Source organism: Heterodontus francisci, chromosome 31, assembly GCF_036365525.1.
Source record: "Heterodontus francisci isolate sHetFra1 chromosome 31, sHetFra1.hap1, whole genome shotgun sequence".
Classification (NCBI taxonomy): Eukaryota; Metazoa; Chordata; class Chondrichthyes; order Heterodontiformes; family Heterodontidae; genus Heterodontus; species Heterodontus francisci.
Genome location: NC_090401.1, coordinates 59,575,637 through 59,592,647, shown reverse-complemented (window position 1 = coordinate 59,592,647; position 17,011 = coordinate 59,575,637).

Sequence of the window (17,011 nt, the reverse complement as noted above, 5' to 3'; positions counted from 1 at the left end):
CCTGATGTTAATCCATTGGACATTCCTTTCACAGATTCTGATTCAAGTGTTATTTAATGAGGTATATTTTTGCTTTAAATATTTAATAATGAAATAAATTAACTAAGCTTATTTTTACCTTTGCTATGTGAATCAGCTATTACCTTTCTTTTCAATTGAATACTTCTTCCTGTACCCTCTGGGTCCTTTACGTTTGTAGTCAGAAGATAGTTGTTAATTCTAATGTCACATATTATTAATCATGACTGTTGCGTTTTAAAGATCACCCAATGCTTAAAGTAAACATGATTAATAATGTATTCCATCATAGTGATGGACTTAGTTGTATGATTCATGGCAGATTCATATTTATGCAAAGATTTATACTCGGCAATTGTCTATCTAATAGGACACAATAGGGGTGAGATTGGTCCCCATCGCATTGGGCAAAAGCTTTGTGTGGGTAGTTGTGGGGAATCCAATTTCCAGGATTGATTCGGCACACCCAATCTCACAGTGACTTCCAAGTGCCCAGGTAACGCACCTAAAACAAGCCACTTGAATATACCAATCAAGATACTAATGCCTATTCTAGGACAACTCTCACAAATTTGGCATAAATTGGCCTCTACTCAGAATTTCCGGATCTACAGTCGTAAAGGGACAATTGGAAGCCACTGAAGAAAAGGTAACTAACTTTTTAAAAATTTAAGCTGTATGTGGAACTAGAAGCTGGAGTGCATGTACTGTGGGACAGGGCTAACTCGTCCCAGCCCCTCCTCCTACCCCCATTGGTTTCTCTTCCACACATCCCAAGTCCTACTTCCAGGCTAGCTTGGAACCGGAGAACGCCAATTTTCCTGAGGCCCTGACTGGTGACCTGCATTGGGATGCCTGATGGAGTCCGCAGCTCATTAGTTTAATGCAGATGAGACCCGCCACCCAGTTTGCAACAAGACCCTGGCCAGTGTCATCGGGTACATGTTCTAGGCACTTTCTTTTTGCCATCAAACCTTACTTGCAATTTATATATCACATTCACAGCAATCTTCCCTCAAAAATGGCAAGTTACCAGTTTAGGTCATTTAAAATGGAAAGCCTTGTATTTATATAGCACCTTTCACGTCTTTATGATGTTCCAATGCTCTTTACAGCCAATGAAGTACTTTTGAAGTATAGTTACTGTTGTAATATAGGAAGCATGGCAGCCAAGTTGTGCACAGCAAGATCCCACAACCAGCAATGTGATAATGACTAGATGATTTTATTTTAGTGATTTTAATTGATTTACTAATACCGGCAATTAATAATTGTTTTGTTTGATGTTTCTGTAAGAGTGCGCCGTTCTATTAAAGATGGGTTTAACATTGAATTGAATGATCAAGGAGTTGTCATCACCTTAAATGTTGCATGAGTGCCAATAGCCACCCTCCATAAACAGTAGAAAATATGTGGTAATACTACCCCACACAGGACAAACCAGGTAGTAATTATTCATCTATTCAATTAATGCAAAAGATCAAAACCATTGAAAAATTGGAATTTGACGTCAATAATGGAACGTTATAAGTGACATCATCCGAAAGCACAGCGTTAGTTTTCACCATGTACACTGACGACACCCAGCTCCATGTCACCACCGCTTCTCTTGACTTCTCCACTATTGCTAAACTATCAGACTGCTTATCCGACATTCGGTACTGAATGAACAGAAATTTCCTCCAATTAAATATTGTAAAAACTGAAGCCATTATTTTCAGTCCCTGTTCCAAACTCCATTCCCTGGTTAGTGACTCCATTCCTCTTCCTGACTACAGTCTGAGATTAAACCAGTCTGTTTGCAACCTTGGTGTCACAATAGACTTCAAGATGAGCTTCTGACCACATATTCACACCATCACTAAGACCGCCTATTTCCACGTAACATCATCCAACTTGGCCCCTGTCTCAGCTGATCTGCTGCTGAAACCCTCATTCCTGTCTTCGTTACCTCTAGACTTGACTATTGTTATGAAAGTACTTCCGTTTTATGTTAAAATTATTTTTTGGGGAATTCATAGTCAAATTGAAGAAATGTTGGACCAGTTTTTTTTTCAAGAGGACACTGAAAGAACTAGTTTGGCAACAATGTTTACTGGTTGTCACATGACTCAAGTTAAAAATAGAACAGAAACCATGGTAACTGGGGAAGATGTGGGCAGAGAAATGACAGGAAAAGCCAGGGAGCAGCAGACTGTACCTGAGAGAGCAGCAAAATCACAAGCTTTTGGTTGTAGTGTCAATGTTTACCTTCTGGAATGAGATAAAGTTAGAGCTTACTGAGAAGTGTCATGGAGGAACAGGCCAGATCCTTGCTGAATGTTTAAAGAGTCAAGCCTGCAAAATTAATTCTCAACGCCGCCTAAAAAGGACTGTTCTAAAAGATCCCACGGATCCGTCTACGTGGACTCAGAGGCCAGACTGTACGTCAGTTTTGGAACACAACATATCTCGTCTGCTGTTTTCTTCAAAAATGAGCAAGTATTCAGCCCAAGTGCTTTTTTATCTGTAACAGAGCTCTGAATAAAAAAATCCCTTTTATTTTCCCAGTTAACTGGTGCACATGTGTGTGTGTGTGAGTATGAGGGGCTAAGGTAAAAAGGGAACTTTAAAAATTTCAATCTGTTTGTTTATGCTTTAATACATTACTGGTTAAGGCTTGTTTTATAATAAACTAATAATTTTCTTTTGTTCATTAAAGAAACCTGGTTAGTGTGTTTTATTTTAGGAAAGGTAGAGCATATGATTGATCGTATCAGCAAGTGGGAAAATTCAAATATGTTGTGACCCATGGAGAAGTGGAACTAGAATAAACAGTGCACTCCTCCTGCCTCAGCCATAACACTATTCCATTGCAATGCTGGTTGGTCTCCCACATTCTACCCACTGTAAACTTGAGGTCATCCAAAACTCTGATACCCATGTCTTAGCTCACACCAAGTTCCATTCACCTATCACCCCTGTGCTCACTGACCTACATTGGCTCCCAGTCAAGCAATGTCTTTATTTTAAAATTCTCACTCTCGTTTTCAAATCCCTCCATGGTCTCGCTCCTCCGTATCTCTGTAATCTCCTCCAGCCCCAAAACTCTCTGAGGTACCTACACTCCTCTAATTCAGGCCTCTTGAGCTTCCCTGATTTTAATCGCTCCACCATTGTTGACCACAGCTTCAGTTGCCTAGGCCACAAGCTATAGAATACCCTCCCTAAACCTCTCTATCTTTCTACCTCACTTTCCTCCTTTAAGACACTTCTTAAAGCCTACCTCTTTGACCAAGCTTTTGGTCATCAGATCTAATATCTCCTTATGTGGCTTGATGTCCATTTAGTTTTACAATGCTCCTGTAAAGTACTTTGGGACGTTTTATTATGTTAAAGGTATAATATTAAAAAAGTTGTTCTTGTATTGAAGGAGATATAGCCCAAATTTTGCTGGTGTAAGGACTGAAATTTTGCTGATGCAACACTATTGTTTTGTTATCTCTAATGTTTTTAAATCGTAGTATCCATAATAATTGGCAACTAATTTGGGGTGTGGTTGTCAAATGAACATTCAAACAGTCATTCCACCAAATCTTTATTCATACAGCCTGCATAAAGCAGTATAAAGGATGTCATAAGAGGTTTTTTTTGAAAGCTAAGAATTCCGTGTGTGTTTAAAAACTGAGAAAAAGGATTTTTCTGTGAACATTGAATGCTGAAACTTGGTGTTTGAACTGAGTGGGACAGACTGCAAGACACCTGTTCCAAACAACTCAGCAGAGGGAAATGACAGATCACATGACTTATTGTTAGCATTTTGGTTTTACTTGTGCACTGTGAGACCAGTGGGCTGGACAGGCAGTAGGCAGTAAAAACTGGCTGGCACTTGCTTGCAGACCAGAGAAAAGGAATTCTCTCTAAAAAAGAAGATTTGTATCTCTTGGAAAGAAATCCTACCTTTGAGGTTGGGCTCTGGTCTATCTGGAGAGAGAAAAAGATCCCTGGAGAGAGAAAAGACCCAGGAAAAGAAAAGTTGCTGCTCCCTGTGGAGGAAAACTGCTTTGCAGAGAGGAAGCCTGGCATTTTAAAGGTAGCAGATTCCTATTGCCTCCAGTCTTTTAAAAATCCCTGTCTCAAGTGATTCCTGTTGCCTCTTGTGTTTTGGGAGGTCGTGAAAACTCAAGAAAGTTTCTATTGCTAGACTGCTACTTCAAAATCCAAGTTGACCTGTTGCTACACCCTTTACTGCAAGATCTGTGTGATGCCTGCTGCAGACGAATTGCCTTGAATGCCTACCAATCCAAGACTGTTCATCAACCTCGCCTGGAGAGACTTCAAGTGGCATCCGACTATTCGACTCTGGGACACCTCTCCACCATGGAAAATCCTACCAGACAGTGACAACTCAATTATTTTAGTGTTCTTAAGAAACAGCTGTAAACTGAAAAAGCCTTTCCCCCCAGCTACCGGTTTTAAAAAATGTATATGTGTGTGCATGAGCGTTAGGAAGAATAAGAAGTTTTAAAAGAATCTTTTCATATATATCGATTTATTTCATGATTGTTTAAGACTTTGTCTATTAATAAATAGTTAATGTTGGTGTTGATTAAAGAAACCTGGTTTGGTGTGCTTTATTCTGGGGGACAAATAGAGTGTTTAATTTGGCTACTTTCTGGTAGATGGGAAGCTTTACTAATATGCTATGACCTGTGGAGTAATGGGACTGAATTAACAGTGCATTACTCCCGCCTTGGTCATAACATGGAGGAAAACAAATTTGCTAGCATGTGGTAGATAATACCAACAACAGTTTCTTGGGTTCTTTAGCTGCAGTGTTTAAGCTAATTGGTCAATTGTCTCCAAGAATGATGAGCACAGTATCTCCATTTAAACAAGTTAGTTCAGTTAGTTAAGATTGTTTTGCAGTCACATCCTCCATTCTCCCTCCAGTTTATGTAATTAGCACCATAGGGATTGGGGAAGGTCAGTGATGGTTGTACCAGCTTTGAAATGCTATTAGTAATCACTGACTGCTCTTCCATGCTGATCTTTCCAGCATCATGTTTTTTGAGGAGCTTTAAAAAATCTGTCCCCTTACAGATGCTCCTACATCAGGCTTAGTCTATTTTAATTTCAAAAATGGCCTTTATGGAAGAAATTTCAGGAGCTCCGCAGGCTATTCCCTTTTTGAGCTGGCAGAATGTTCACATAAACTTACAGATTGTCACTTACTAGGATATGAATTCAACTTTCTTTTTAATGAATTTCACTTTTTGCTTCATTAATAAACTATGTGCTCAACATTTTTGACTGCTATAATTGAATCAAGTGTTTCAATGAGAAGGCAGGAAAGCAAGACAGAAAATATTGAAGCAACTACCAAGAAAAGCTATTATTGAGATAATTAACATTGCAAGTCCTCACAGGTTAATATTTCACTACTTTCTTTTTGTCATGGCATCATTGGCCAGTTTTCAGTTACTAGGAGCTTTCATTGTGGAACAACCTTCTTTAAAATAGCACAAATGCAAAATACTGTGGATGCTGGAAATCTGAAACAAAAACAAGAAATGCTGGAAATACTCAGCAGGTCAGACAGCATCTGTGGCGAGAGAAACAGAGTTAATGTTTCAGGTCTGCTCTGATGAAAGGTCACAGACCTGAAACGTTAACTCTGTTTCTCTCTCCACAGATGCTGCCAGACCTGCTGAGTATTTCGAGCAATTTTTGTTTTTGTTTCTTTAAAGTAGTGTTGACGGTAAATTTGGACAACTTTAGTTTTCCTTTATATATGAAAAGTTTATAAATCCTGTTATACCAGGCTGATTGTTTTTGTAGTCATGTGTGTCAGCTGGCTCAGTTGGTAATATTCTTCCCTATGGATCAAAAAGTTCAAGTTCCACTCCAGAGACTTGAGCACAAAAATTTAGGCTGATACTCCAGTGCAATACTGAGGGAGTGCTGCACTGTTGGAGTTGCTACCTTTTGGATGAGATATTACTGAGGCCTGGTCTGCTCTCTCACATGGATGTAAAAGATCCCATAGCATCATTTTGACGAACAGGGTAGTTACACCCTGTGTCCTGGCCAATATTTGTCCCTCAACCAAAATTACCAAAAATAACAGATTATCTGATCCTCATCGTATTCTTGTTTGTGGGAGCTTGCTGTCTGCAAATTGGCTATCATGTTTCTTACATTACAACAGTGACCGCAATTCAGAAGTATTTCATTGGCTGTAAAGCACTTTGGGATTTCCTGAGGTTGTGAAAGGTGCTATATAAATGCAATACCACCTACATTGCCGCCACAAAATCCCACACATTCATTGGCAGGATAGGCAATCTAATGTCAGCATCCTCTGCCAAGCCAACATTCCCGGCAATCACCCAAAACCAGCTTCGCTGGGCAGTCCACGTCACTCACACTCCTGACACCAGGCTCCAGAAGCAATTAAAATAAAAGCAAAATACTGCAGATGCTGGAAATCTGAAATAAAAACAAGACCCTTCTGATGAAGGGTCACTGACTTGAAATGTTAACTCTGCTTCTCTCTCCACACATGCTGCCAGACCGGATGAGTATTTCCAGCATTTCTTGTTTTTAATCCAGAAGTAACTGTTCCACAGTGAGCTTTGCCATAGCAAAAGACTCACAGGTGGACAGAGGAAACGCTTCAGGGATGTTCTCAAAGCATCCCTGAAGAAATCCAACTTCCCCACTGTCTCGTGGGAGACCCTGTTCCTCGACTGCTCAAAGTGGAGAAGGAGCATTCGGAAAGGTACCAAGCACCTTGTGAGATTTCGACAAGAGCACGTGGAGGCCAAATCCAGGCAGCGGAAGGAGCGCACAGCACCTCCCCAAGTAACTTGTCTATCCAACTCTTCAAACACCACCTGTCCCACATGTGGTGGAGTCTGCGGTTTGCTCATTGGACTCATTAGCCATATTAGAACTCACTGAACTGGAGTGGAAGCAAGTCCTCCTCGGTCCTGAGGGAATGCCTAAGAAGAAGAAGAAGAAATGCAAGTCTTTCTTTTCTTTTATTTAACAGAATTTGTACCAAGCATGTCCAAATGTAGTAGAAGCACAATGTGAAGCTTCTGGAGCTAGATCTTGACTTCAAAGTTGATGGAAATTAAAGTGAAGACAGTTGTATTACAGGCCATTGCTTGTTTCACAGTATTGTCCAAAACCAAGATCTACTCCCTTGCACTGAGGAGCCACAATGGTCTTCCTCTCCTCCCCTCCCCTCCCCCACCACCTTCCAATACTGCCCAACAGTTAGCAGCAGTCTTCACTGTTCTCTGGTTGGGCTATTAGAATGTACACCAACAGAATGTTAGACATTAGTTACCATTCAAAAGATGAGCACTCAAAATACTGTTTCTTTTTAAAAAATGCATTAATTGTCACAAACTTGGTTCAATCGATTACATGCAGCCAGACTAATGGTTAGAAGGAATAAAAATAGAAAATGCAGGTAACATTCAGCAGGTCTGGCAGCACTTGTGGAGGGAGAAACAGAGTTAATGTTTCAGGTCCATGATGTTTCATCTGTTTTTATTTCAGATTTCCAGCCTCTGCAGTATGTTGCTTTTATTTTAAGGGTCATCAGGTCTTTGTAACAGCGAGAAAGCAGCTGCTTACATTCCTGCAGTCTATGCTTCAAAGACTGAATTTGCCATAGCCAGACTTATTGACCAGGTTGTCTACAGCATGTGCCACTGCTGCACTCCCATGGTTATATACACACACCATGGGTTCCTTGATAGGCCTTGGTCAATTCTTTGGTTAATTAATTCCATTGCTGAGAGAGAAAATAAGGGACACCATGTACATAAAATGAATAAATAGTGCAAAAAAGTACCCGTGTGATCCCCTCCCCTTCTCAAAGAATCATGCAGAACAGAAGGAAGCCATTCAGCCCATTGTGCCTGTGCTGGCTCTTTGAAAGAGCTATCAATTAGCCCCACTCCCCTGCTCATTCCCCATAGGCCTACACATTTTTCTTTTTCAATGATTCTCTGAACTTTTTTTCTGCTCTGAGCTTTCATTATTTCTGACCAGTTGCAATTCCCCCTTCTACTCATTCTAACTCTCGGAAGATATTATGCCCTTACTTCTTATTAGGACTCATTTTCTCCAGCTGGAGTTCAAACCACAGTTTCGGCTGATTGAAAACTTTAATTTAACCATAGAATCGTAGAAAGATTACTGCACAAAAGGAGGTAATTCAGCCTGTCGTGTCCGTGCCAGCCAAAAAAACTAGCCGCCCAATCTAATCCCACCTTCCAGCACTGGTCCGTAGCCTTGCCGGTTACAGGACTTCAGGTGCAGGCCCAGGTATCTTTTAAAAGAATTGAGGGTTTCTGCCTCCACCACCGATCTGGGCAGTGAATTCCAGACACCCACCACCCTCTGGGTTAAAAAGTTTTTCCTCATGTCCCCTCTAGTCCTTCTACCAATCCACTTAAATCTGTGCCCCCTGGTAATTGACCTCTCCGCTAGGGGAAACAGGTCCTTCCTGTTTACTCTATCTAGGCCCCTCATAATTTTGTACACCTCAATGAAGTCACCCCTCAGCCCCTCTGTTCTAAGGAAAACAACCCTAGCTTATCCAATCTTTCCTCATAGCTGCAACTTTCAAGCCCTGGCAACATTCTTGTAAATCTCCTCTGTACTCTTTCCAAAGAAATGATGTCCTTCCTGTAATGTGGTGACCAGAACTATACACAATACTCCAGCTGTGGCCTAACCAGCGTTTTATACAGTTCCAGCATTACATCCCTGCTTTTGTATTCTATAACTCAGCCAATAAAGGAAAGCATTCCAAATGCCTTCTTCACCATTCTATCTACCTGTCCTACCACCTTCAGGGACCTGTGGACATGCACTCCAACGTCTCTCAATATCCTCCCGTTTATTGTGTATTCCCTCTTTTTATTTGCCCTCCCCAAATGCATTACCTCACACCTATCTGGAGTAAAATCTATTTTCCACTTTTCCTCCCACTTAACCAAACCATTGATATCATTCTGGAGCCTACAGCTATCCTCCTCACTATCAACTACATGGCCAATTTATGTGTCATCAGCAAATTTCCCAATCATGCCTCCCACATTTAAGTCCAAATCATTAATATATACCACAGACAGCAAAGGGCCCAACACTGAGCCCTGTGGAACGCCACTGGAAACAGCTTTCCATTCACAAAAACATCCATCGACCACTACCCTTTGTTTCCTGTCACTGAGCCAATTCTGGATCCAACCTGCCACCTTCCCTTGTATCCCATGGGCTTTCATTTTACTGACCAGTCTGCCATGTGGGACCTTGTCAAGTGCCTTATTAAAATCCATGTAGACCACATCTACTGCACTACCCTCATCAATCCTTCTTGTTACTTCCTCAAAAGACTCAATTCATTTAGTAAGACATGACCTTCCCTTAACAAGTCCATGCTGACTATCCCTGATTAATCCATGCCTTTCTAAGTGGCGGTTTATCCTGTTCCTCAGAATAGATTCTAATAATTTACCCACCACCGAGGTCAGACTGGCCAGTCTATAATTATTTGGCCTATCCCTCTCACCCTTTTTAAATAATAACAACATTCACAGATCTCCAATTGTCTGGTACCTCTCCTGTATCCAGTGAGGATTTGAAGATGATCCTCAGCGCATCTACTATTTCCTCCCTGGCTTCCTTTAACAACCTGGGATACAATCCATCTGGCCCTGGCGATTTATCCACTTTCAAGGATGTCAGACCCTCTCGTACTCCTCTCTCATTATGCTTATCTAATATTGCACACCCCTCCTCTTTAACTACCATGTCTACATCAACCCTCTCCTTTGTGAAGACAGAGACAAAAATCTCAGTAAGAAACCTGCCCACCTCTTCTGCATCCACGCATAAGGTCCCCTGTACATCTCTGATAGGCCCTACCCTTTCCTTAGTTATCCTCTTGCTCTTTATGTACTGATAAAACATCGTTGGGTTTGCCTTGATTTTACCTGACAATAATTCTTCATGTTCTCTCTTGCTTTCCTAATTTCCTTTTTTACGTCACTTTCTATACCCCTCTAGGCTTTCTAAAGTATTAAGATTTTTATGATCGTCATAAGATTTCTTTTTCTGCTTTAACTTACCCTGTAAGATTCTAGATAACCAGGGGGCTCTAGATTTGGCAGTACCACCCTTTATCTTTGTGAGGACATGCCTACACTGTGCCTATAGTATCTCACTTTTGAATGCCTGCCACTGGTTTGCCACTGATTTTCCTTCAAGTAGCTGTATCCAGCCTACATTTGCCAGGCCACCTCTAAGTTTCTTAAAATTTGCCTTCCCCCAATTTAGAACTTCTGCTTCTGTTTTATCTTTGTCCTTTTCCATGATTATGCTAAAACTATCTATCTCCAAAATGGTCACCCATTGTTACTTCCTCCACTTGCCCAACTTCATTACCAAAGACTAAATCTAGAATTGCGCCCCCTCTTGTTGGACTTGTTACATGCTGGCTAAAAAAGTTCTCTTGAACGCAGTTCAAGAATTTTGTCCCCTCTGTGCCCTTCACACTGTATCCCAGTTGATATTGGGGTAGTTGAAATCCCCAACTATTACCTGAATCTGCTTCAAGGGAAAATTGCACTTTGATGAACGACAGGCAACTGTTGAAGAAATAATTAGGTGGCACACTCTAGGAGGTAAATTATAATCCAGCCCCTGGGTTTCTGGAAAAAAAAGTCTCCAAGTTACGGTTCATAAAATGTACTGACTCTGAGAACCACTTGTCTTTTTTGCCATGTGAAACTGCTTTCTTCAAAATCATCAGCAGATGGTGCTGCCATGTAGCACAAAAAAAACTGGTTTTCTTCTAGTAAATCACACGAGGCAAAGGCCCTTCAGTCTTCCTTAACTTGTCCATTAAGAAAGAAGCCTCAGCCCCTTATCAAAGACATTATTCAATGGTTCGGCGGTTTTGCTTTCATTATCTTTATTCCATTTATTCCATTATTTGTATGAAACAATTCCTTCCATAATTATGTAAATTTAACAGAGCAGGGTCTTTACTGTCTTTTGGATGAGACGTTAAACTAAGGCCTCATCAATTTGCTCAGGTGGATGCAAAAGATCCCATGGCATTATTTTGAAGAAGAGCAGGGCAGTTCTCCCCCGCGTTCTGGACAATATTTACTCATCAATCAACATCACAAAAACAGATTATCTAGTCATTATCACATTGCTGTTTGTGGGAGCTTGCTGTGTGCAAATTGGCTGCTGTGTTTCCTGCATTACAACAGTGGCTACACTTCAAAAGTACTTCATTGGTTGTAAAGCGCTTTGAGACATTCAGAGGCCATGAAAGGTGCTATATAAATGCAAGTCTTTCATCTTCCTTTCGAAAAGTCTAGACACTGGGGCAATTTTATTGCAATATAAAATGATGAAGAGACTAGATTATGTTTACGTGGATCAATGATTTCACGTCAAGAGTTTAGGGAGGAGCAGGGGTCACGTTTACAAGTTATGTCACGGCACTTCTAGGTTTGGGGTTTCTTCTTTTCCCAGAGAATTGTGGAACAGGATGCTGGTTTATGCAGTGAATACCAATTTACTGTATTCCTGTTTCTGTCTGGGGCCGAGATCACCTCATCACCTTGTTATATAAATCAGGGTCAATGATGTTTCATCATAGAATCCTGTTCTACTTCTGATTATCAAATTCTTTCCCCTAATTGGCCTCGGTTTGAATCTGTTTTTTGTCTCTCCTGTGAGATGACATGACTCCAGGTGAGTGGCATATGTGTGTACTGCAGTGCATGAGGCAACACAGCTACATGCAACAGGCCAGTGGGTCCTTTCCTGTCTTGCCATTTTGGGATGTTTATGTTTACCTTTTGCCTGTTTGAACTTGTATCCAATTGGGCTCCTATCACTCTCATGCAGACGTCTTGTCAGACACATTGGTTGGGTTTTTGTCTTGGTGATGATGGTCTCGACCACTGGCAAAAAGCACCAGCAAGAGCCCCGCATTGCCTCCTCTGGGGAAGGCCCACTGGATCAAGTGCCAATTAGGCACTTAAGCAGACAGCCACGGGCTTTCTCCAGGATCAAGGACCCCAGCGACAGAAATCCCGCCAACTGAGAACTGTCGGCCAATCATATGCTGGCAACTTTCACTGAGCAGCGCCACCACAGAGGTGGTGGCTGCTGCCACTAGAGCACTCGCCCGAAACCCTGAACCCAGGCATCAGGTAAGTCAGGGTGGGAGGGGTTTCGCATGTGGGGATCACAGGGGAGGTGGGTGAGGGGGATTGGCAGCAAGGGCAGGGTGTTGGCTCACAGTGCCCCCCTCTTCCCAATGCTGGGTTTCTCGTTCAGGCATTTAGTGCCTTTTAAAAAGGGAACCCCCCTCCCCCCGTCACCCACTGGAGCCAGCATGCAATCTGCAGGGGTTCGCTTGGTGTGCTCCCCGTGCGGAGACAGGCCCACCTGCTGCTGGGCTAATTCTGGTGGTGGCGGGATGAGGTCCTTAATTGGGCATTAATTGCGCACTTATGGGCCTCAATTGGCAGCAGGGCGGAAATGTCATTCACGGGCCTTCCTGCCCCAGACTTAATTTGGGTGGAGGCGGGAAAGTGGCAGGGCCCACCCCACCCCCCACCACCATCCCGCCCAATTAGATGCTCTCCCAGCCTCCAAACCCAACATGGATGAGAGCACAAAATTCCCTCCCGTGGTATGGCCTGAGGGTGAGGAGTGGCCAGAGTGCGGCGGACAGGGCTCTGCTAATCTCTGGTGTTTCATTGCTGTTGTTGTGTAGAAACATTGACTTCGGAGGAGCTGTCTGTGACACCTGTTCAGTATCATGCTGGTACTCTCTGTAAGGCCTCACATGACAACTGGTCACCTGGTGAGGTACGGGGTCAGTACCGGCACCGCTGCAATGAAAACAACAACAGCATCAACAAAGTATCTTTATATAGTGCCTTTAATGTAATAAAACATCCCAAGGCATTTCACAGGAGCGTTATAAAACAAAGTATGACACCAAGCCACATATGGAAATATTAGGTCTGATAGCCAAAAGCCTGGTCAAAGAGGTAGGTTTTAAGGAGAATCGTAAAGGAGGAAAGAGAGGTAGAGAGATAGAGAGGTGTAGGGAGGGAATTCCAGAGCTTGGGGCCCAGGCAGCAGAAGGCATGGCCACCAATGGCAGAGTGATTAAAATTGGAGATGCTCGAAGCCAGAATTAGAGGAGCGTAGATATCTCAGAGTGTTGTGAGGCTGGAGGAGATTACAGAGATAGGGAGGGTCGAGACCATGGAGGGATTTGAAAACAAGGATGAGAATTTGAAAATCAAGACATTGCTTGACCGGCAGCCAATGTAGGTCAGCAAGCACAGGAGTGATATTTGAATGTGACTTGGTGTGAGTTAGGACATGGACAGCAGAGTTTAGGATGACCTCAAGTTTACAGAGGGTAAAATGTGGGAGACCAGCCAGGAGTGCGTTGAAATAATCAAGTCTAGAGTTAATGAAAGCATGATTGAGGGTTTCAGCAGCAGATGAGCTGAGGCCGTGCGATGTCGGGTGATACTATGTAGGTGGAAATAGGTAGACTTAGCGATGGCACGAATATGTGGTCAGAAGATCATCGTGGAGTCAACTGTGACACCAAGGTTGCATGTGGACTGGTTTAGTCTCAGACTGTTGCCAGAAAGAGGGATGGAGTCAGTAGCTAGGGAATGGAGTTTGGGTTGGGGACCAAAAACATTGTCTTCAGTCCTCCCAATATTGAATTGGAGGAAATTTCTGCTCATCCAGTACTGGATGTCGGATAAGCAGTCTGATAATTTAGCAACAGTGGAGGAGTCGAGAGAAGTAGTGATCAGGTAGAGCTTGGTGTCAGCAGCGTACATGTGAAAACTAACATTGTGCTTTCAGATGTTTTCAGATGATGTCAGTGAGGGGCAGCATGTAGATAAGAAATAGAAGTGGTCCAAAGATAAATCCTTGGGGAGGAGGGGTTGTGGGGAGCACCAGATGTGCAGGAGCAGGAAGAGAACCCATTGCAACTGATACTTTGGCTACAATCAGATAGATAAGAATGGAACCAGGTGAGAACAGTCCCACCCAGTTGGGCGACTGTGGAGAGACATTGGAGGAGGTTGGTGTGGTCACCCATGTCAAATGACATAGAATTTAACATGTCAAACTGTGAATGCAGTTAATTGTAAATACCATCCACGTACTCTTACTAGCTGACTACAAAATGATCCCAGTGATGATGTTTAAAATTGTAAAACCCTATAAGCACTCGGAAAAGCTTTTTGTGCAAATGTTTGTGGCAAATTTAAAGTTTTGTTTCACAACAGTAAACAAAGGGGATTGATTTTTAAACTGACACAATCCACAATGTTAAATCCAAGCTCTACTTGTGCTGGTAAGTTAAGCCAAAGTGCTTAGGGGACGGGATTCCTTGGTTCACCTTCCTCCTTGCTCCTGCTTCTCAGCAACCCGGATACACCACCTTCCCACCATCTCCTGGATTTCCCCATCAACCATATAAAGTAGCAGAACTTTATATGGGCGGCACAGTGGCGCAGTGGTTAGCACCGCAGCCTCACAGCTCCAGCGACCCGGGTTCAATTCTGGGTACTACTTGTGTGGAGTTTGCAAGTTCTCCCTGTGTCTCCGTGGGTTTCCTCCGGGTGCTCCCACATGCCAAAGACTTGCAGGTTGATAGGTTAATAGGCCATTATAAATTGCCCCTAGTATAGGTAGGTGGTAGGGAAATATAGGGACAGGTGGGGATGTGGTAGTAATGTGGGGTTAGTGTAGGATTAGTATAAATGGGTGGTTGATGGTCGGCACAGACTCGGTGGGCCGAAGGGCCTGTTTCAGTGCTGTATCTCTAAACTTGAAACTGCCCTTTAAAGGGCCAGTGGAGGTAAGGGTGGGGGTTTACAAGCTATGCTCAATGTAGGGGTGGGGGTCAATCCTGATCTCTGCTAAAGGCGGGGTTGATATGAACTCCAATCTGCAGAGACGGATTGGGTTGGTACTCCAATTAATGGGCAGGGCTGGGGTTGTTTGGGGTTACTCGTAGTGAGGAGTACGTGTGCTGATCTCAGATCTCTACTGGGTTGCTAGGTGATGAGGTTGTGCCAATTTATGCACTTCTGCAATTCTGCTGCCTCAATCTTCCATCTGCAGCCTCTACAATGTTTGATTTGCTTGTGTGTTGCTATGGCACTCTATGTGTCAGCGATTCAGGGGATATTTTTAACAAACTCAGCTTGTTTTCCTTTGAGTATAGAAGTTTAAGGTGTGATTTAATTGAGCTGGTTCGGATGATTAAAGGAATTGATAGGGTAAATAAAGAGAAACTATTTCCTCTGGTGGGGAGACCCAAACAAAATTAGAGCTATGCCATTCAGGGGTGATGTTAGGAAGAACTTCTTCACACAAAAGGTAGTGGAAACCTGGAACGCTCTCCTCCAAAAGGTAGTGGAAACCTGGAACTCTCTCCTCCAAAATGCTGTTGAGGCCAGGAGTCAATTGGAAATTTCAAAACTGAGGGTTGATAGATTTTATTTTCGATAGGCAGGGTTATGGAACCAAGGTAAGTAGATGAAGTTAAGATACAGATCAGCCATGATCTTAGTGAATGGTGGAACAGGCTCAAGGGGCTAAACAGCCATTCTGCTGTTTATGTTCCTTCCTATGTTCCTATCAACACTTGGTTTTTTTTTTATTCAGTCATGGAAGGTGAGCATCACTGGCAAGACAAGCATTTATTGCCCATCCCTTGAGAAGGTGGTGGTGAGCTGCCTCCTTAAACCACTTCAGTCAATATGATGTAGGCACACCCACAGTGCTGTTAGGGAGGAAGTTCCAGGATTTTGACCCAGCAACAGTCCAGGAACGACGATATAGTTCCAAGCCAGGAGGGGGTGTGGCTTGGAGGGGAAGTTGCAGGTGGTGGTGTTGCCATGCATCTGCTGCGCTTGTTCTTCTAGGTGGTAGAGGTCACGGGTTTGGAAGGTGCTGTCTAAGAAGCCTTTGCACATTGCTGCAGTGCATCTTGTAGATGGTACACACTGCTGCCACTGTGCGTTTGTGGATGGGGTGCCAATCAAGTGGGCTGCTTTGTCCTGGATGGTGTTGAGCTTCTTGAGTGTTGTTGGAGCTGCACCCATCCAGGCAAGTGGAGAGTATTCTGTCACACTCCTGACTTGTACCTTGTAGATGCTGGATAGGATTTGAGGAGTCAGGAGGTGGGTTACTGGCTACAGAATTCCCAGTCTCTAACCTGCTTTTGTAGCCACAGTATTTATGTGGCTGCTCCAGTTCAATTTCTAGTCAATGGTAACTCCCAGGATGATGGTGGGGGAATTCAGCGACGGTAATGCCATAAATTTCATGGGGAGATGGTTAGATTCTCTCATGTTGGATCAGGTATATAAATCCATTATAAGGTTTTCCTGTCTTCACACTTCCATTATTTCTTGCTGCTCCTCCTTCATGATTTAGTGATTCCAGTGATAGAATACATTTTGCCACTTCATTGCTCAGATTGATATTTGCATACCTTTTGCATGGAGTGGGGAGATGGACGTGACCTCACACATAGATGCTGCCTCATTGTAATCTGTTAGTCTTGGAATATAATGTTTACAGTGCCAGCTTTGGAATCCTGGAACCATTCATCATTTTTAATATATAACATTAATATCACTGGAAAGAAAGATTCACATTTATATAGCACCTTTCACATCCCAAAGCACTTTACAGCCAATTAAGTACCTTTGAACTGTAGTCACTGCTGTAATGTACGAAGTGCGGCAGCCAATTTGCGCATAACAAGCTCCCACAAACTGCCAGTGAAATAAATGACCATATCATCTGGGGGCTTTTTTTAGGTGTGGGTCGAGGGATAAATGCTAGGCAAAGCATCAGGGACAACACCCCTGTTCTTCTTCAAATAATACTGTCGGAT